The sequence below is a fragment of the Stenella coeruleoalba genome (assembly GCF_951394435.1).
Source record: "Stenella coeruleoalba genome assembly, chromosome: 1".
Classification (NCBI taxonomy): domain Eukaryota; kingdom Metazoa; phylum Chordata; class Mammalia; order Artiodactyla; family Delphinidae; genus Stenella; species Stenella coeruleoalba.
The window spans coordinates 75401635-75416146 of record NC_137169.1 but is presented as its reverse complement, the minus strand read 5'-3'; the positions used below and the strand labels follow the sequence as shown (position 1 = coordinate 75416146).

At 37.1% G+C, this 14512-nt stretch overlaps 1 protein-coding gene across 1 annotated transcript in view; it reads left to right on the top strand.

The window, feature by feature from the left end:
• The window catches only part of COL24A1 (collagen type XXIV alpha 1 chain), a 542658-nt gene that overhangs the window by 130671 nt on the left and 397475 nt on the right, over positions 1 to 14512 (top strand). The window lies entirely within an intron of this gene.

The window sequence follows — 14512 nt, the reverse complement described above, 5'->3', positions numbered from 1 at the left end:
AAAGGAATCCTAAAGAGAAGATAAACTAAGAAGCACAGAGAAAACAAGACATGTGGCAGAGGAAGGGATGCTTCAAGTACATCACATTTAAGCTCTTCCTTGTAAATTCTGAAGACTGTCATGAGAACAGCTATCCTGTTTGGGGAAGGAAACAGATTTGACATAGGAAGTGCCACATTTCTGCCATCATGCACTAAATTCTGAGCACAGCATGACCAGTTCCGATTGTTATTTTTTTCCAATGTCCAATGTCATGTTCATCTCCCCCAGTGGTCCCATCCCTTGGTAAACTCTCTGTCTTCTAAATTCCCTTAGCCTGTGCTCTCTGCAACACTCATATAACATGGAATGTGATACTTTGTACTGTATTTGTGATAAGCTTTATGACCTTTGGAGGACAGCGATTGTGCTTTTTCACATTTGCATCCCTAGAGCCTAAGACAGCATTGATATAGATCAGGTCCTCCTCAGTGATGATGAGATGTTAACAGTAGACTATAACAACTATAGCCCCTCTACACTTTCCACCCAACATTACAGCACTTCGTATTTACCACACTGTAGGATAATGGTCCATTTACTTTGTAGAATTCTCCTCTAGGCTATAAGATTCTTGAGGGCTGAGATGTTTTACTCACGTCCTTACTCTCAATATCTTGCACATCATAAGAATCTAAGAAGTATTTGTTGTATAAAAGTATGAATGAGGGAACTGAATCAGGAGGGATGGATTTTAGTCCTCTACCACTATTTGTTCAGAAATATTGAGCAAATGACCTAGCATCTCTGTGTCTCAGTTTCTTTATATACATATAAAATGAAGGTGTAGGATTTGATAAGAATCAAAGTCCCCTCCCAGGTCTAAAAATCCATGATTTAATGATCATGGTGACAGCTTAAAATAGAAAGATGCTTTAGTTCAAATACTGAGTCAGTAAGCTAGATGATATCAGCTCTTAGCAATTGGTTTTCTCCTGCCTCCAAACCTCTCATCACCTGGAACTCTAAGGACCCCAGACAGATCAGCTTGCTGAAGATTTTGGGGATGTCATTATATCATAAATAGCTACTCATCAGAAAAAAACTGGAGACCCCAGACCCTGGAGAACAAGTGTGAAAAGGTGATTCACACCAATAGTCCAGCAAATGAGGCAACCTATTTACACTTTTAACCAAAGGCTAATTTTCTAAGCACCTTGGTCTTCTTCCATTGCCCGCTCAGGAAGAGCATCAGTTGGTCTGAGGAATTCTTTAAATTGATAGGTACAGAAACCTTTATATAGCCTGCATACATTTGTTGAGCTCTGTGTACCCACACTATTGTAAGCTCTTTATGTATTTTAACTCATTTAATTCTCATAACAGCCCCGTTTGACTGAGGCAAAAATAGCCAAGGTTATACAGCTAATAAATCATAGAGGCAGGGTTCAAATCCTCACTGACCCCAAAAGGATATTAAAATGGTGCAGTTTTAATAGAAACCTCACTTTCGCAGGCAGGGGTGCGTATGGGGGTGTCAAAAATGAATAATTTAGACTTTAAGACAACAAGGATTTATTGCCTTCATTCCCAAACAGCTTTGCCTATGTGTAGACTGCAGAGATGATTCCCAGACTCTGCATGTGTTTGGAAGGCCAGTTACCAATTCCTCAGTAACCAACAATGGGATTATAGTAACGGGTGATCTGAACTTCATCCAGGTCTGGTGGGTCCCGGGAGCAGACCTTGTCTGACAGAATGCAGCTGTGCTGTCAGTCAGCGTGTTGAGGCAGGTGGACCTTGTTATGAATTACGGAACCAAATAGAGGACTTAACAGGCAAAGGTTGCTCTTTCCTTCTAGACAGAAGATGGGATATTTATCGGGTGGCTCTTTGGAGAGGTTTTACTCTGTTGCTTTCCATTCTCTCAGGATTCTGTAAACCTTATGATTTGGGACAGAGAACAAGAGTAATTCTGGTTTATACTCTTATTCATATTTCCTTTATTCATTATGTTCCCATATTCATATTTAACAGCTAAATAAAACTGTAACACACTGAGCCCCCTTCTTTGACACAGGAGGAGTTGTCTTCCAAAATGCTGGCAAGTTTTCTTACTGGAACCAAAGTGTTTTGGCCAGTATGTCTGAGTCTTTCAGCAAACATTATTTATAAGAGAATCACAGTTATTGTTTTGGCTTATATTCCCAAAATATTTGCAGCAATTTCTGAGTGGGATATGCCTAGCCCTCGACTTGGAAGACTAAAAAAGGCTCATGTATTTCTCCTTAATGAATTCAGTCAGTCCTGGAAACCTTAAATATTAAACAAGTAAAGATCTCCCAGGGTTTTCTCAATTCACATTGTTTTCTGATGAAGCAGTAGGTTTTTCTAGTCACCAAAAAGTGTACTCTTAGCATGGAAACCAAATCCTCACCAGGGAATGAATCCCTCTGGTGACATCCAGGGATGTCGTTGTCCTGCTTCTGACAACAGCCACAGGGGCTGGGAACTCACTTTCAAAAAATAGGATTTTTCCACATTTTTTGGATAACTCGAATTTGTAGAACGTTCTTTTTATATTGATCTGAAATTGTATCCCTGTAGATTTTACCTTCATGGATATTCTTTCTTGCTCTTTGTGGGCTCCTCTTCTTTTACCAAGCCCATAAATTTTGGTGTTTCTTGGAAATCAATATACTTTTCTTATATCACGCACTGTCCTTGGACAACCTGTGGTTTCAGGGTTCACCTACATAGTGATGAGTATATCTCAAGCCCAGACTTTTATGCTGAGCTTCAGGTCATGTCTACCTGGCTACCTCACCGTCACCTCATATTCAGTTTATTCCAAACTTATTTTACTCTTCCTTGGACTTTTGAATCTGGTGAGTGATGCTACTACCATCCACTCAGTATTCCTAAGAAGCCAGGAAGTTGTCTTGGGTTTCTCCCACTCACAGTCCATTAATCATGCAGCCCTTTGATTATGCCATATTAAAATCTCATGTATTTCTCTACCTCCCCAACTCCACCACCAAAGGTCTTCATTGTTTGTTGACATATAATTATAAAAGCTTATAATCATATGATCTCTTTGCTTCAGCATTCACCCCCTTCAGTCTTTCTCCTTAACTTCTCCAGAGTGAACCATGTAATATTTAAACTTCATGACACCATCTGCTCAAAATTCCTAATGGTTTCATCTTGTGAGAGGATAATCCTAATTTGATGGCATTTACAATCCTACAGACACACCCATTGGGATGGCTATTTATAATATACAAAGAACTACAACTCAACAAACAAGCAGTCCAATTTAAAAAACGGGCAAAGACTTGAATAGACATTTTTCCAGAGAAGATATAAAAGTGGCGAATAAGCAAATGAAAAGGTGAAGAATGCCATTAATCATTAGAGAAATGAAAATCAAACCACAATGAGGTACCTCTTCACATCCATTAAGATGGCTACTGTTTAAAAAAGCCAGAAAATAATGAATATTGGCAATGATGTGGGAATATTGGAACTCTTGTTCACTGCTGGTGGAAATGTAAAATGGTGCTGCCACTATGGAAAATTGTATGGTGCTTCCTCAAAAAATTAATAGTGGAATTACCATATGATCCGGCAGTCCCACTTCTGGGAATATACCCAAAAGAACTGAAAGCAGGGACTCAAACAGATGTATTTGTATAACCATTTTATAGTGGCATTATTCACAACAGCCAAAAGGTGGAAGCAACCCAAGTGTCCATCAGTGGATGGGTGTGATGAATGGATAAATAAAATGTGGTATATACATACAATTAGTTAAAAAGGAAGGAAATTCTGGCACATGCTACAGCATTGATGAACCTTGAAGATATCATGCTAAGTGAAATAAGTCAGTCACAAAAAAACAAATGCTGTATGATTTGACTTACATGAGGTACTTAGAGTAGGTAAATTCATAGATACAAAAAGTAGGATAGTGGTTGCGAGGGCCTGGTTGAGGGAGAAATTGGAGAAGTTAATGTTTAATGAGTAAAGAATTTCACCTTGGGAAGATGAAAAAAGTTCGAGATTGGATGGTGGTGATTATTGTACAACAATGTGAATGTATTTAAAGCCACTGTACGCTTAAAACTAGTTAAGATGGTCATTTTACTATATATTTTACTATAATTAAAAAAAAGAAAGATCCTTTAGAGCCTGATTCTTAGCTATCTGTTCTTGTTTATCAACACTTGCTCTGGCAAACCTGAGCCACTTGTAGCTCCTCAAACACACTCAGCTCTCTCATGAGTCAGTGCCTCCCTGTGTGCTGCCTGGTGGTTTCTTACACCTTCTAGTCACTGCTCAAATACAGGCTGACTCTCACCCTGGTTTGCCTGGGACCGAGGGGTGTCTCAGAATTCAGGATTTTCAGTGCTCAAACCAGGAAAGTCTTGGGCCAATTGGGACAAGTTGGTCACCCCAACTTTATATCCCAACATTACATCAGTTCCAAATTTGCTCAGCGTCCTCAAATGTCCCCAGTGTCTTCACTTAAGAACCTGAAAACTTTGACTTGGGAAGAGCCAAAATCAGAGCTCTATGATGTGCTAGAAGATAGTTATGAAGATATCTATTTTTTAATTAACATCCCTTGAGTTCTTTGGCTTGTGTCATCGTAGAAAACATATTTATCTTTTTTTTCCATTAGATTATCATAAAAATCTGGTCAAATGCCTTACTAAGATCCAGATATACTGAATCAAAATGCACTCCTTTTATCCACCAGTTTTGCCAACCTGTCCAAAAATGAAATTAGTCCGTCAGATCTTGTTCTTTTGTGAACTCATTCTGGCTTCACATTAGTCACAGCTTGTGTATGTGTGTGCACATGTGTATCTGAACAATTCTTTCCACTAACCCCTCTAGAACCTTACCTTGGATCAATATTGATTCACTTATAAAGGAATATCATACTCTGCCCTGTACCCCCATTCCCACATATTTCATACCCGTTCAAAAATATTGAAGCCAACAAATGGAACGAGAGATTTTCTTCTCCTGACTGTATTAGATTCAGAAGCCAGTATTAAGTAGTGTCTATGTTACTGAAATATGTCTCTCATAGCACAGACTTGGGCTCTGCCTGCTAATACCTGCTGAACTGGCTGAGTCCAAAGCAAACACAAAATCTAGGATTAATAGGAATGTTTGTTTTGCATGTAAGCTAGCTATGTGAATACACATTCATTTACAGGGTTATAAGTACAGGTCTGATTAGTGGCAAGTTACCAACATTAAAACGGTAATTGTTACCATGTGGGGAGGTTTGGGGGCAGATGGGTCCCAGTTTAAACTGATAGCTCAAGTAATTGCAGCATTTGTTTTGTTTTGTTTCCAAGTAAAAACAGGGCCTGCACCAAGCATCTGGGGAAGAGAGCTTTTTCCCTCTGTGACAGGGCAGTTTATTTGCTGCCTTCAGTGTAAGTGAGCTTCATAGGGTTGCAGATAAGAAGCAAATTTCCAACATGAGGAAGAAAAAGGTTTATATTTAATGTACAAATTTAAATTCCTGGAATTGAAATCTTTAGCTGCTCAATATGTTCAATTCCAGAAACTTCTGCCCTGGTTCTTTATTGTGGCACAATGAATCAATTCAATTTCCTAATCATGGACACCATTTGTTAAGTATGTTTTAAGTCTTAGACTAAAATGTCAAACAACCAATAAGCATGAGAGTAATTATCTAATGATAGTAATAATAATAATAATGTTACTACTGTTGTTATTATTATCATCATCAGAAAGACCTGCAATCCTAATATGACTCTGCCAGTCATTGGCTCTGTGACTTTAGTTTTGTCTTCAAGTTTGTTTCATAATTTGTAAAGTTGGGATAAACAGTACCTGGATTGCAGACCTTATAGGATGGTTAGGAGGCAGTAACATTTATTGAGCATGTGCTATGTGCCAGAGATTATTTGGCACCTCTCATGGATTATTTCATTTAATCTTCATAGCACCCACATGAACATGAATAGTAGTATTACCCTTCTTTTGCAAATGGGAAAACTGAAGCTGAGAGAGATTAAATAATGTACCTGAGATCCCATGCCTTCTAAGTGGCAAAGCTAGGATTTGATTCCATACTGGGCTAAGGCCACACTTCCTATAGCAAACACATGGACTTTTTCAGCTATAAGCTATAGACCTACCTATAGAAATATAGGTACACGAAAAGAAAATTGATTCATCCAGAGTGGGCAGGGGATTTTACGCATTCCTGTGGATTTCCTAAAAAACCTATGTGATTTCACAAGCCAAAAGTAACAGAGCTGGCAGAATCTTTCAGAAGTATCATGTAACAAAGGTGATGTCTATATAATACTGAAACCGTCATCCATTATTTCCATACATGTGCTTAATATCACAATGTATTTAAAAGAAGCATTCCACCCAAAGAAGATATTCATTCATGATATTCAAATGCTACTCAACTTTCACATAATGGAAACAGTCCTTTATACAATCTGGACCATGTGCTTAAAAATCCTGCCTTTCATATGCCTTCATTTATAAAATGCTGATGGGGGAGAAATTCATCTACTGCCGTCCAACACTGTTTCTTTTGCATTTTATTCAAACCAAAGATTTTTAAGAAGAACATCCATCTCTCCTAGAATTAGATGGTTATCCTTGAAGACACAGTCTAATTCTTTCCATTTCTTATATTTCCTAAATATTTTCTGTCCACACATAGTATTTCTTTAACCAAAGTAATGCTCCATACCTTTTGGGCTGGCACTAAGGGAATTCTAAATACTTTCCTCTTGATTATATATTCCAGAATATATTGTTCTGGCCCTAGGCTACAGATACTTTGTTTTACACGCTGGAAATAGTGGTAATGAGGGTGGGGAAATTAAAAAAAACTAATCTCTGAGAAGAAAACGATCAGTGATAACAGTGGGCACATACTATCCTAAATCCCTAATTTTGAGACAGTTTAAACATCAAAGTGTGTTTACATTTCATTTAGTTTTATTCAGTATTGACACAAACTATTCCATTAATTTAAAGAGCTGTTAGAACCCTTAAAGGGGTTTTAAACACGACTAAAATTTTCTCTGAGAAGAGAAATGATTTATATGTGATCCAACTAATGCCTTCCAGTCAACTCACTTCCTAAATTTAAAATGTGGAAATAAGAGCTGGATAAATAGACTTAAATAAAAAGCAGCAATGAAAGAGAAATTTGTTCTTGAGTCTTGTCTCTCTCTCTACACACACACACACACACACACACACACACACACACACACACACACACACACATACTCTACAGGTGCACAGGAAAAGAATTTTGATTTAATAATCTGTGTGCAAACATGACAAAAAAATAAAATAGAAGGGAAGTAACTCTACATGATTAGTATAAGCTTTCATGTTTTCTTGAGCAAAATAGGAGATGTATTATATCACAGTAAATATTAAAGCCTATGAATTTTATGTCACGAAAAATAATTTTAGAAGGTGCAATTCAAAGGGTAAATTTAGAAAATTTCATCTTGGAATTCTTGCCAATCTGAAACCTTTGAGGTCTTTGAATAAATAAAAGTGTGACCATGTTGGAAATCTTATTTTAGAGCACAAGAGGGTCAAATATAATCATTTGGTTTCAGTTTCCCTATTGGATGAGAGCCAATGGAATCAAATGTGGTTATATTGAGTACTGCTATTAATCACGCACTCCTCTTATTTTCAGGTCTGCCTGGAAACAACTGTGGCAGACAGATAGGGCTGGCACAGAGAGATCAGAAATGAGAGAGCCGTTTCCAAGCAAAGACTTAGATGGGCCTCAGAGGAGAAGCCATGGACAGACTGCAGAAGTGATTGAAACTAAAAAACAAAGCATTTATTTCTAGTGGGGAAGGAAATAATCTCTCACAAAACTTCCCACCGTAAGTGTTTGAGTAAATAGTAATCCTTCGTATACTTGCCAACAAATTTTTTTCAGCCTAAATCTTAAAACTTTTAAAAAATATTAGAAATGTGACTAGGGTAGGGGGAATGGCAATAGAGGGGAGAGGGACACACAGAGGCTTAAAGGTACTAATAATGTCGTATTTCTTATATGGTACTGTTATTTTTTTTAAAAAACTTACATATACACATGGTATACTCACTTTCAAGGATATATTTCTTGATAAAATTTTTTCACATTAGGAGATGCCATTTAGTGTGCTAATATGATTCTAAGCACCTCGATTATCTGTTAACATACCTTAAAACTTTTATTTGAAAATTATTTTATTTATGTACATCTAGAGCAGCATCACACAAACGATGTAACATTAAGCTGCTTTTTTTTTTTCCCCAACAACTTTTAGACTAGAATTTTGTCCTGTGAAAAATGAAGGAAATTGCCAGAGGAGAGTCAGGAAAAGTAAATCTGAGTAGAAATTTTCCTTTCACTCCTGAAATATCTGTTACTCCCGTAAAATGGCTCCACAATAATAGGTCTATAAAGAAATTTATGTGGAGATAACATTAAGAGGGTTAGAAAATATATATCTCTTTACAGAATTCTCCCCCCAATCAGTCTTTCTTCTATCTCCAGCATGCTACCACATCTGGTATCAGGAGCACATTGTTTGCAGCAATTTTTTTTTTTTATGGAAAGAGGGAGGGGTCGGGAGAGAAATCCCTAAAGTTTCAAAGGCAAACTCCAAAGTTCCAGTTTTAATTTAACTTTTTATATATATATGTTTGAAAATGAATGGCTCTCAGCTAATGCTGTATAGCTTTTGGAGTTCATTCAGAAAGGGTTTAAAAATGGAAATATTGACAGATTGTGAACTTCAGCGGTATAGGTGGTGCCACTGTAACACTTGACTGCATAAGGCATGTTGCCCCTTGTAACAAACATCCCTATGGCCATATTTAAAATTTTTTAAAACTTTATACATGCACACACACACATACATATTTGTTCGAAGGGTAGACCAAAATAAAATAGAGTACTTAGTGGGACACTCTGCTGTACATATGTGTCCCTTTTGTCTGGTGTTTGGACTCAGATTACCCTAGTCTCTTGGCTATGACCCTAGAACTGATTAAGGTTCCCTGCCAGAGAAAAGTGAGCTACCTTTTAATTGGTAGCCTCCATTTAGTTCACTTCTCAAATGAACAACATAGAATCTGTGCTAAATGGCTAGAATAGTGAGCCATTACATGGGAGGGATGAGAAACAGGTAACTTGGATAGCAAAGATAATTCATTAACAGACAGTGGGCTCATCTTAGTTTTTGGTACTTCCAGGGTTTTTTTTTTTTTTTTTTTTTGAGCAGGAAGCTAGGCTACAGTAGGTGTGAAATGATCAAATTGGATAATCGTGAGATTCTGCTCAAAGGGAATGGGATCGTATAGGATTAGAATGGTGGACTCAGTATTATGCAAAATGTGTCAAGAGTATGTTACAATAAGTATGTTACACTTCCCACCAAAAGAATAAAACACTCTTCCTGCACCGCATGGCTCAAAGCACCTTGAAGACCCTGGGCATCCACGTGGAAGAACATATTATGTAGAGCTCACTAGCTTCTGGACCAGCAAACCAAGAAAGGAAGATTATATTCTGCCAACTGTTTTAGATGCACATTTGAGTAAATTCATGAGACTGAGAATAAAGGACCAGAACAAAAGGAGAAAGATCCTAGCATAAACAGACTTGAGAAGGAAATAGTGGCAGCAAAGAAGATCAACAAAGCTTGCGTGGTAAGAGACAGGAAATATATGTTGTATCAGAACTGAAACATTTTCTCACCATCCAAGCTAAGGGTTTTTCATCAGTTTCCCTAGTGAGGAGGGATTGAGGATTTTGTCATTCGTAATCTATTATATATAAACATGCCTTAGTTAGCTATGTGACAAGCGTATATAGTTATCATCCCAAAATTCTTCTTAAGTCATTTTTATGGATCTTTGTGTCACCTTCTTAAAGCCCGCAGGTAAAGAACCCTTCCAGCTATTAGCCTGGGGCTCCTGCCTGGTTATTGCAGCCAGAGTAAGCATCCCTTATTACCTTAACAAAGTCTGTGTCTCTAACTAAGGTGCATCATGTTCTAAACACAAAAAGAAGTCAACTTCTAGGACCCATCTTTTAAAACAGGGGTCCCCAACCCCCTGTTAAGAACCGGGCCGCACAGCAGGAGGTGAACAGCGGGCAAGCAAAGGAAGCTTCATCTGCCGCTCCCCATCGTCCCCCGTCGCTCGCATCACCACCTGAACCATCCCCTCCCCCCGCCCCCACAATCCGTGGAAAAATTGTGTTCCACGAAACCGGTCCCTGGTGCCAAAAAGGTTGGGGACCGCTGTTTTAAAATGAGCAAAGTTTAAGCATTTATCTCTCAAATATTTTCTCAGTTTCAAAGGAATGATGGCCATTTACACTAGTATAAAAGACTCTTCTAGACTAGTGGATAGAGAAGAAAATTAGGCTAAGTCCAAATTCCTGAAAGATACTCTGTGATCTTTCCAGCCTCATCACTATATTGTAGCCATTCCAACTGCAGTTCCCTGATCATGTGCCAGAGCCTTTTGTACCTCAGGGCTGTTGCCTGCACTGCCACTTCCACGTGGCAGTCCAAGATTGGCTTGAACTTTCCTGTCTATTTGGCTGATACTCATTCTTAAAGACCTGAGCTTTACGTGTTCCCACTCACTCTCAATAGAATTGTGTACTATCTCCTTTGTGCCTCAGCTGCCCTATACCACCAGTTGATTTTACTTTCTTTTTTTCTATCATATATATCAGTTTGTTTTTTGTACTAGATTCTTTCCCTAGCAGGTTATAAGCTCCTTAAGAGTAGTAATTATGCCATATATCTTCATGACCCCAGGTCTTAGAACATTGCCAGGAACATAGTAGGCATGCCACTCTTTATTCATTCATTCAATAAATATCTAAGCATGGAATTTTAATTAAGCCATAGTTATTCTGTCCAGGTACATGTGAATAAGAGTATTTACTCATTAAAAGATTTTACAGGCAATCAATAAGTATTGTGTTCAGTAACTAAGTCAAGAATGGTTGGACATATCATTAGCCTATCTGCATCACAGTTTTTTGTAATACTTGTTAAAAATTCATATTCCTGAATTCCACCTCAAACATAGAGGCTCTAGACATAAAATTCAGAAATTTGTAAAAAGCAACTCATGTGACTTATATACACACTAAAATTTGAGAATCGTTGGATTCCAAAGAGCACAGACTTCAGAATTTGATGGAGCTGAGCCAGGGTTCCAGCTCGACTATTTATTAACTGTATGCCCTTGGAAAATAAACTCTCAGGGCCTCAGTTTTCTTACTTAGAAAATGAATTAATAATATCTCCTCATTGGGTGGTTGAGATAGTTGTAACATTAGATATGTTAAAGCACCTAGAACTGTGCCCATTACATAGAGGTCCTTGGGAATATCGGTTCCTTTCTTGTCTTCCTATCCCAGCTTCACTTTGCTCCTCCAGGTCTCTTCACCAATCAGAATACCTGAAAGTAAGCACCACACATGGCCCTTAGTCAGCCTCTGTGCAGAATCCAAATAATCTTGGCATCATCACAATAATTTTGAATATGATTGCTTGAACTCTATACACATGCTAAAATATTTATTTTGCTTTTTCATCTCATGGAACTAATCAGACTTCGATATGGGTTATATTAAATTTTTACTTTGGCAAAAATGGATATCCCCTTACTAAAGTATGCCAAGACTTTCAATCATGTGCCAGAAGCTGTAGACATTTGTTACTTCCCTACTAATTTGGGGGACTGGACCGGCAAATTAACTTTTCCTCCTCTTCCATGGAATAGCAAATATTTTTATGATCTTTCATAAATATTGCCATTATTGTTGCAAGAATCTTATTACAAAGTATGGAAAAGTTTCTTCCATTTCTATACCTCAAAAAACACTCTTACCATTAGTTTGTTTTGCCTTCTTCGAAAAAGTGTGGGACATCTATTCACTTTGAAATTGTTGAAGAAGATCAAATAGATACGATTCAAAATTCCATATTGAATTTTCTCATGTTCTTAGTAAGCTGAGAGGAATTGAAACTGAAAGTGCTGATACAGAATCATGAGTAGGAGTTGCAGTTCTAATGAGTCGCTGCAGGCAGATAGCTATCCACAATCTGTTCTCATCTGACTTTTGATGACGTTATTGCATCACTCGTTTCTATAAATTACGTTCTCTGTAAGTCTGTAGCATTTTGTATGAGTGTTCATGTCAAATACACTAGAGATATGACATGAATTGTTGGAAAATTGTAGCACTGATTTCAGATGGGGAACATAAACCTTATTATAAAAGAACCAAAAATATAACGAAACACGAGAGCAGCAAGACATTCTATTTGGCCCTTTAATACTTCCAAGTGTTAACTATTATTCAGATGTTCTAAAGGAAAAGTGTATATCATGTCCTGCCTTACGTTTGAAATTCAAAAACTTGATTTTTTCTCTACTGTGTTCTTTCCTCAGCCTCTTCACTCCTAAGTTACCTTCTAAATCAGGTTCCATAGATACTCAAGCAAACATTTGTCAGTTGCCGTGCAACCTAATTGTGGATCCTCTGTAGTCCACTTCCATTCAGCCTATCCCTTTCATCAGTAAAATAACCTTTCCCCTTACACTACATGATTTTGAGAAAATTAATATCCAGTTAGTAGAAAATTAGCCTTAGAAGTACTGAATATGAAAAACACTAAGTTTATTTCTGGACAGAGGCATGTAAACCTGTCATTTTATAATTTCAAATGTAAATTCTACCTGTCCTAGAAGACCATTCCAGTAGAGGGCTCCAGCTTGCTTTTACACATTATGGAGCAAAAATTACCAGAGGTTTTTGAAGATCAACTTGGCAACATGACATTTAAAATGCAGAGTTTTCTCCTGGCATGACTATTCAAGTCTGTATCTGACTACCTGTTTGGTTGTCCTAGAGTCCAGCTCAACTTATGGATCTGCCGTTCTCTGGCTACACAAACTCATTTTAATCCATGTATTATAGCTTTTAGCTTCTTCCCTAGCATATTCTCCAATGTTAGTTATTTTAAACCATCCGCATACTCCTCAGGAGTCCAGTCAGTCCAACTATCTCCTTCAATCTTGAAACTTTTATTAGTTTTTTTTCTGATTTATGTAAATAATACATGCTTATTGTAAAAAATAAAAATAGAAAAATAAAAAAGAAGAAAGGATAAAATTTAATCCATCATCACTAATTTCACCACCCAGAAACTATTTATGCTACTATTAATACTTTGGTATATTTCCCTTAAGTCTGTATTCTAGGATAAATAATATACACTGTACACACCCATATATTTTGTATTGTATATATTTTCTCATCCTACCTTGAAATATTTTAAGAATTTCGTGTTAGGAAATATCTTTCAAAACATTATTTTTTCATTGTTGCATGATGTTACATTATATGAACGTACCATAATTTGTTTATGTAGAAATAGAATCATACTGTGATGATCATCCTTATGCATATGTTTTCATGGGCGAATCTGATTATTATTTCTTCAGGATATATTTCTAGAATCAAAATCACTGATCAAAAAATATAGCTTTTAGAGTTTCTTAATCCATATTGGCAAATTTCCTCTAGTTTTACCTAATTTACCTTCCTCCAGCTGCTATAAAAGTACCAGCTTCAATCTACCTTTATCAATGTTGGATGTTATACTTTCTCTACAAATCCTTGTCATTTGCTTTTTTTTTTTTTAAAATGGAAGCTTAATTATTTTAACTTGCACTTCTTGAATTGCGTTCATTAAATGTTTTAATATGTTTTGGGCCAACTTTATTGCATATTCCTTTTGCCCATTTTTCTACATTGCTATATTCATCTCTTTTCTTATTGATTATAAGAAATCTTCATGTATTAAAGGTCTTGATATTCTATTTAAAAAATGACCTAAACTCTTTGAAAGTATCAAGGTCATGAAGTGACCAACCATCCCAGATTTCCTCTCTCTGAGTGGCACTCCCAGGACATGGCACTTTCAGTGATGAAAGCGGGAAAGTTGGGTAAATAGAGATGAGTTGTTTCCATCTCCTGGCTATTGTAAATAGAGCTGCAATGAACATTTTGGTACATGACTCTTTTTGAATTATGGTTTTCTCAGGGTATGTGCCCAGTAGTGGGATTGCTGGGTCATATGGTAGCTCTATGTGTAGTTTTTCAAGGAACCTCCATACTGTTCTCCATAGTGGCTGTACCAATTCACATTCCCACCAGCAGTGCAAGAGTATTCCCTTTTCTCCACACCCTCTCCAGCATTTATTGTTTCTAGACTTTTTGATGATGGCCATTCTGACTGGTGTGAGACGATATCTCATTGTAGTTTTGATTTGCATTTCTCTAATGATTAATGATGTTGAGCATTCTTTCATGTGTTTGTTGGCAGTCTGTATATCTTCTTTGGAGAAATGTCTATTTAGGTCTTCTGCCCGTTTTTGGATTGGGTTGTTTGTT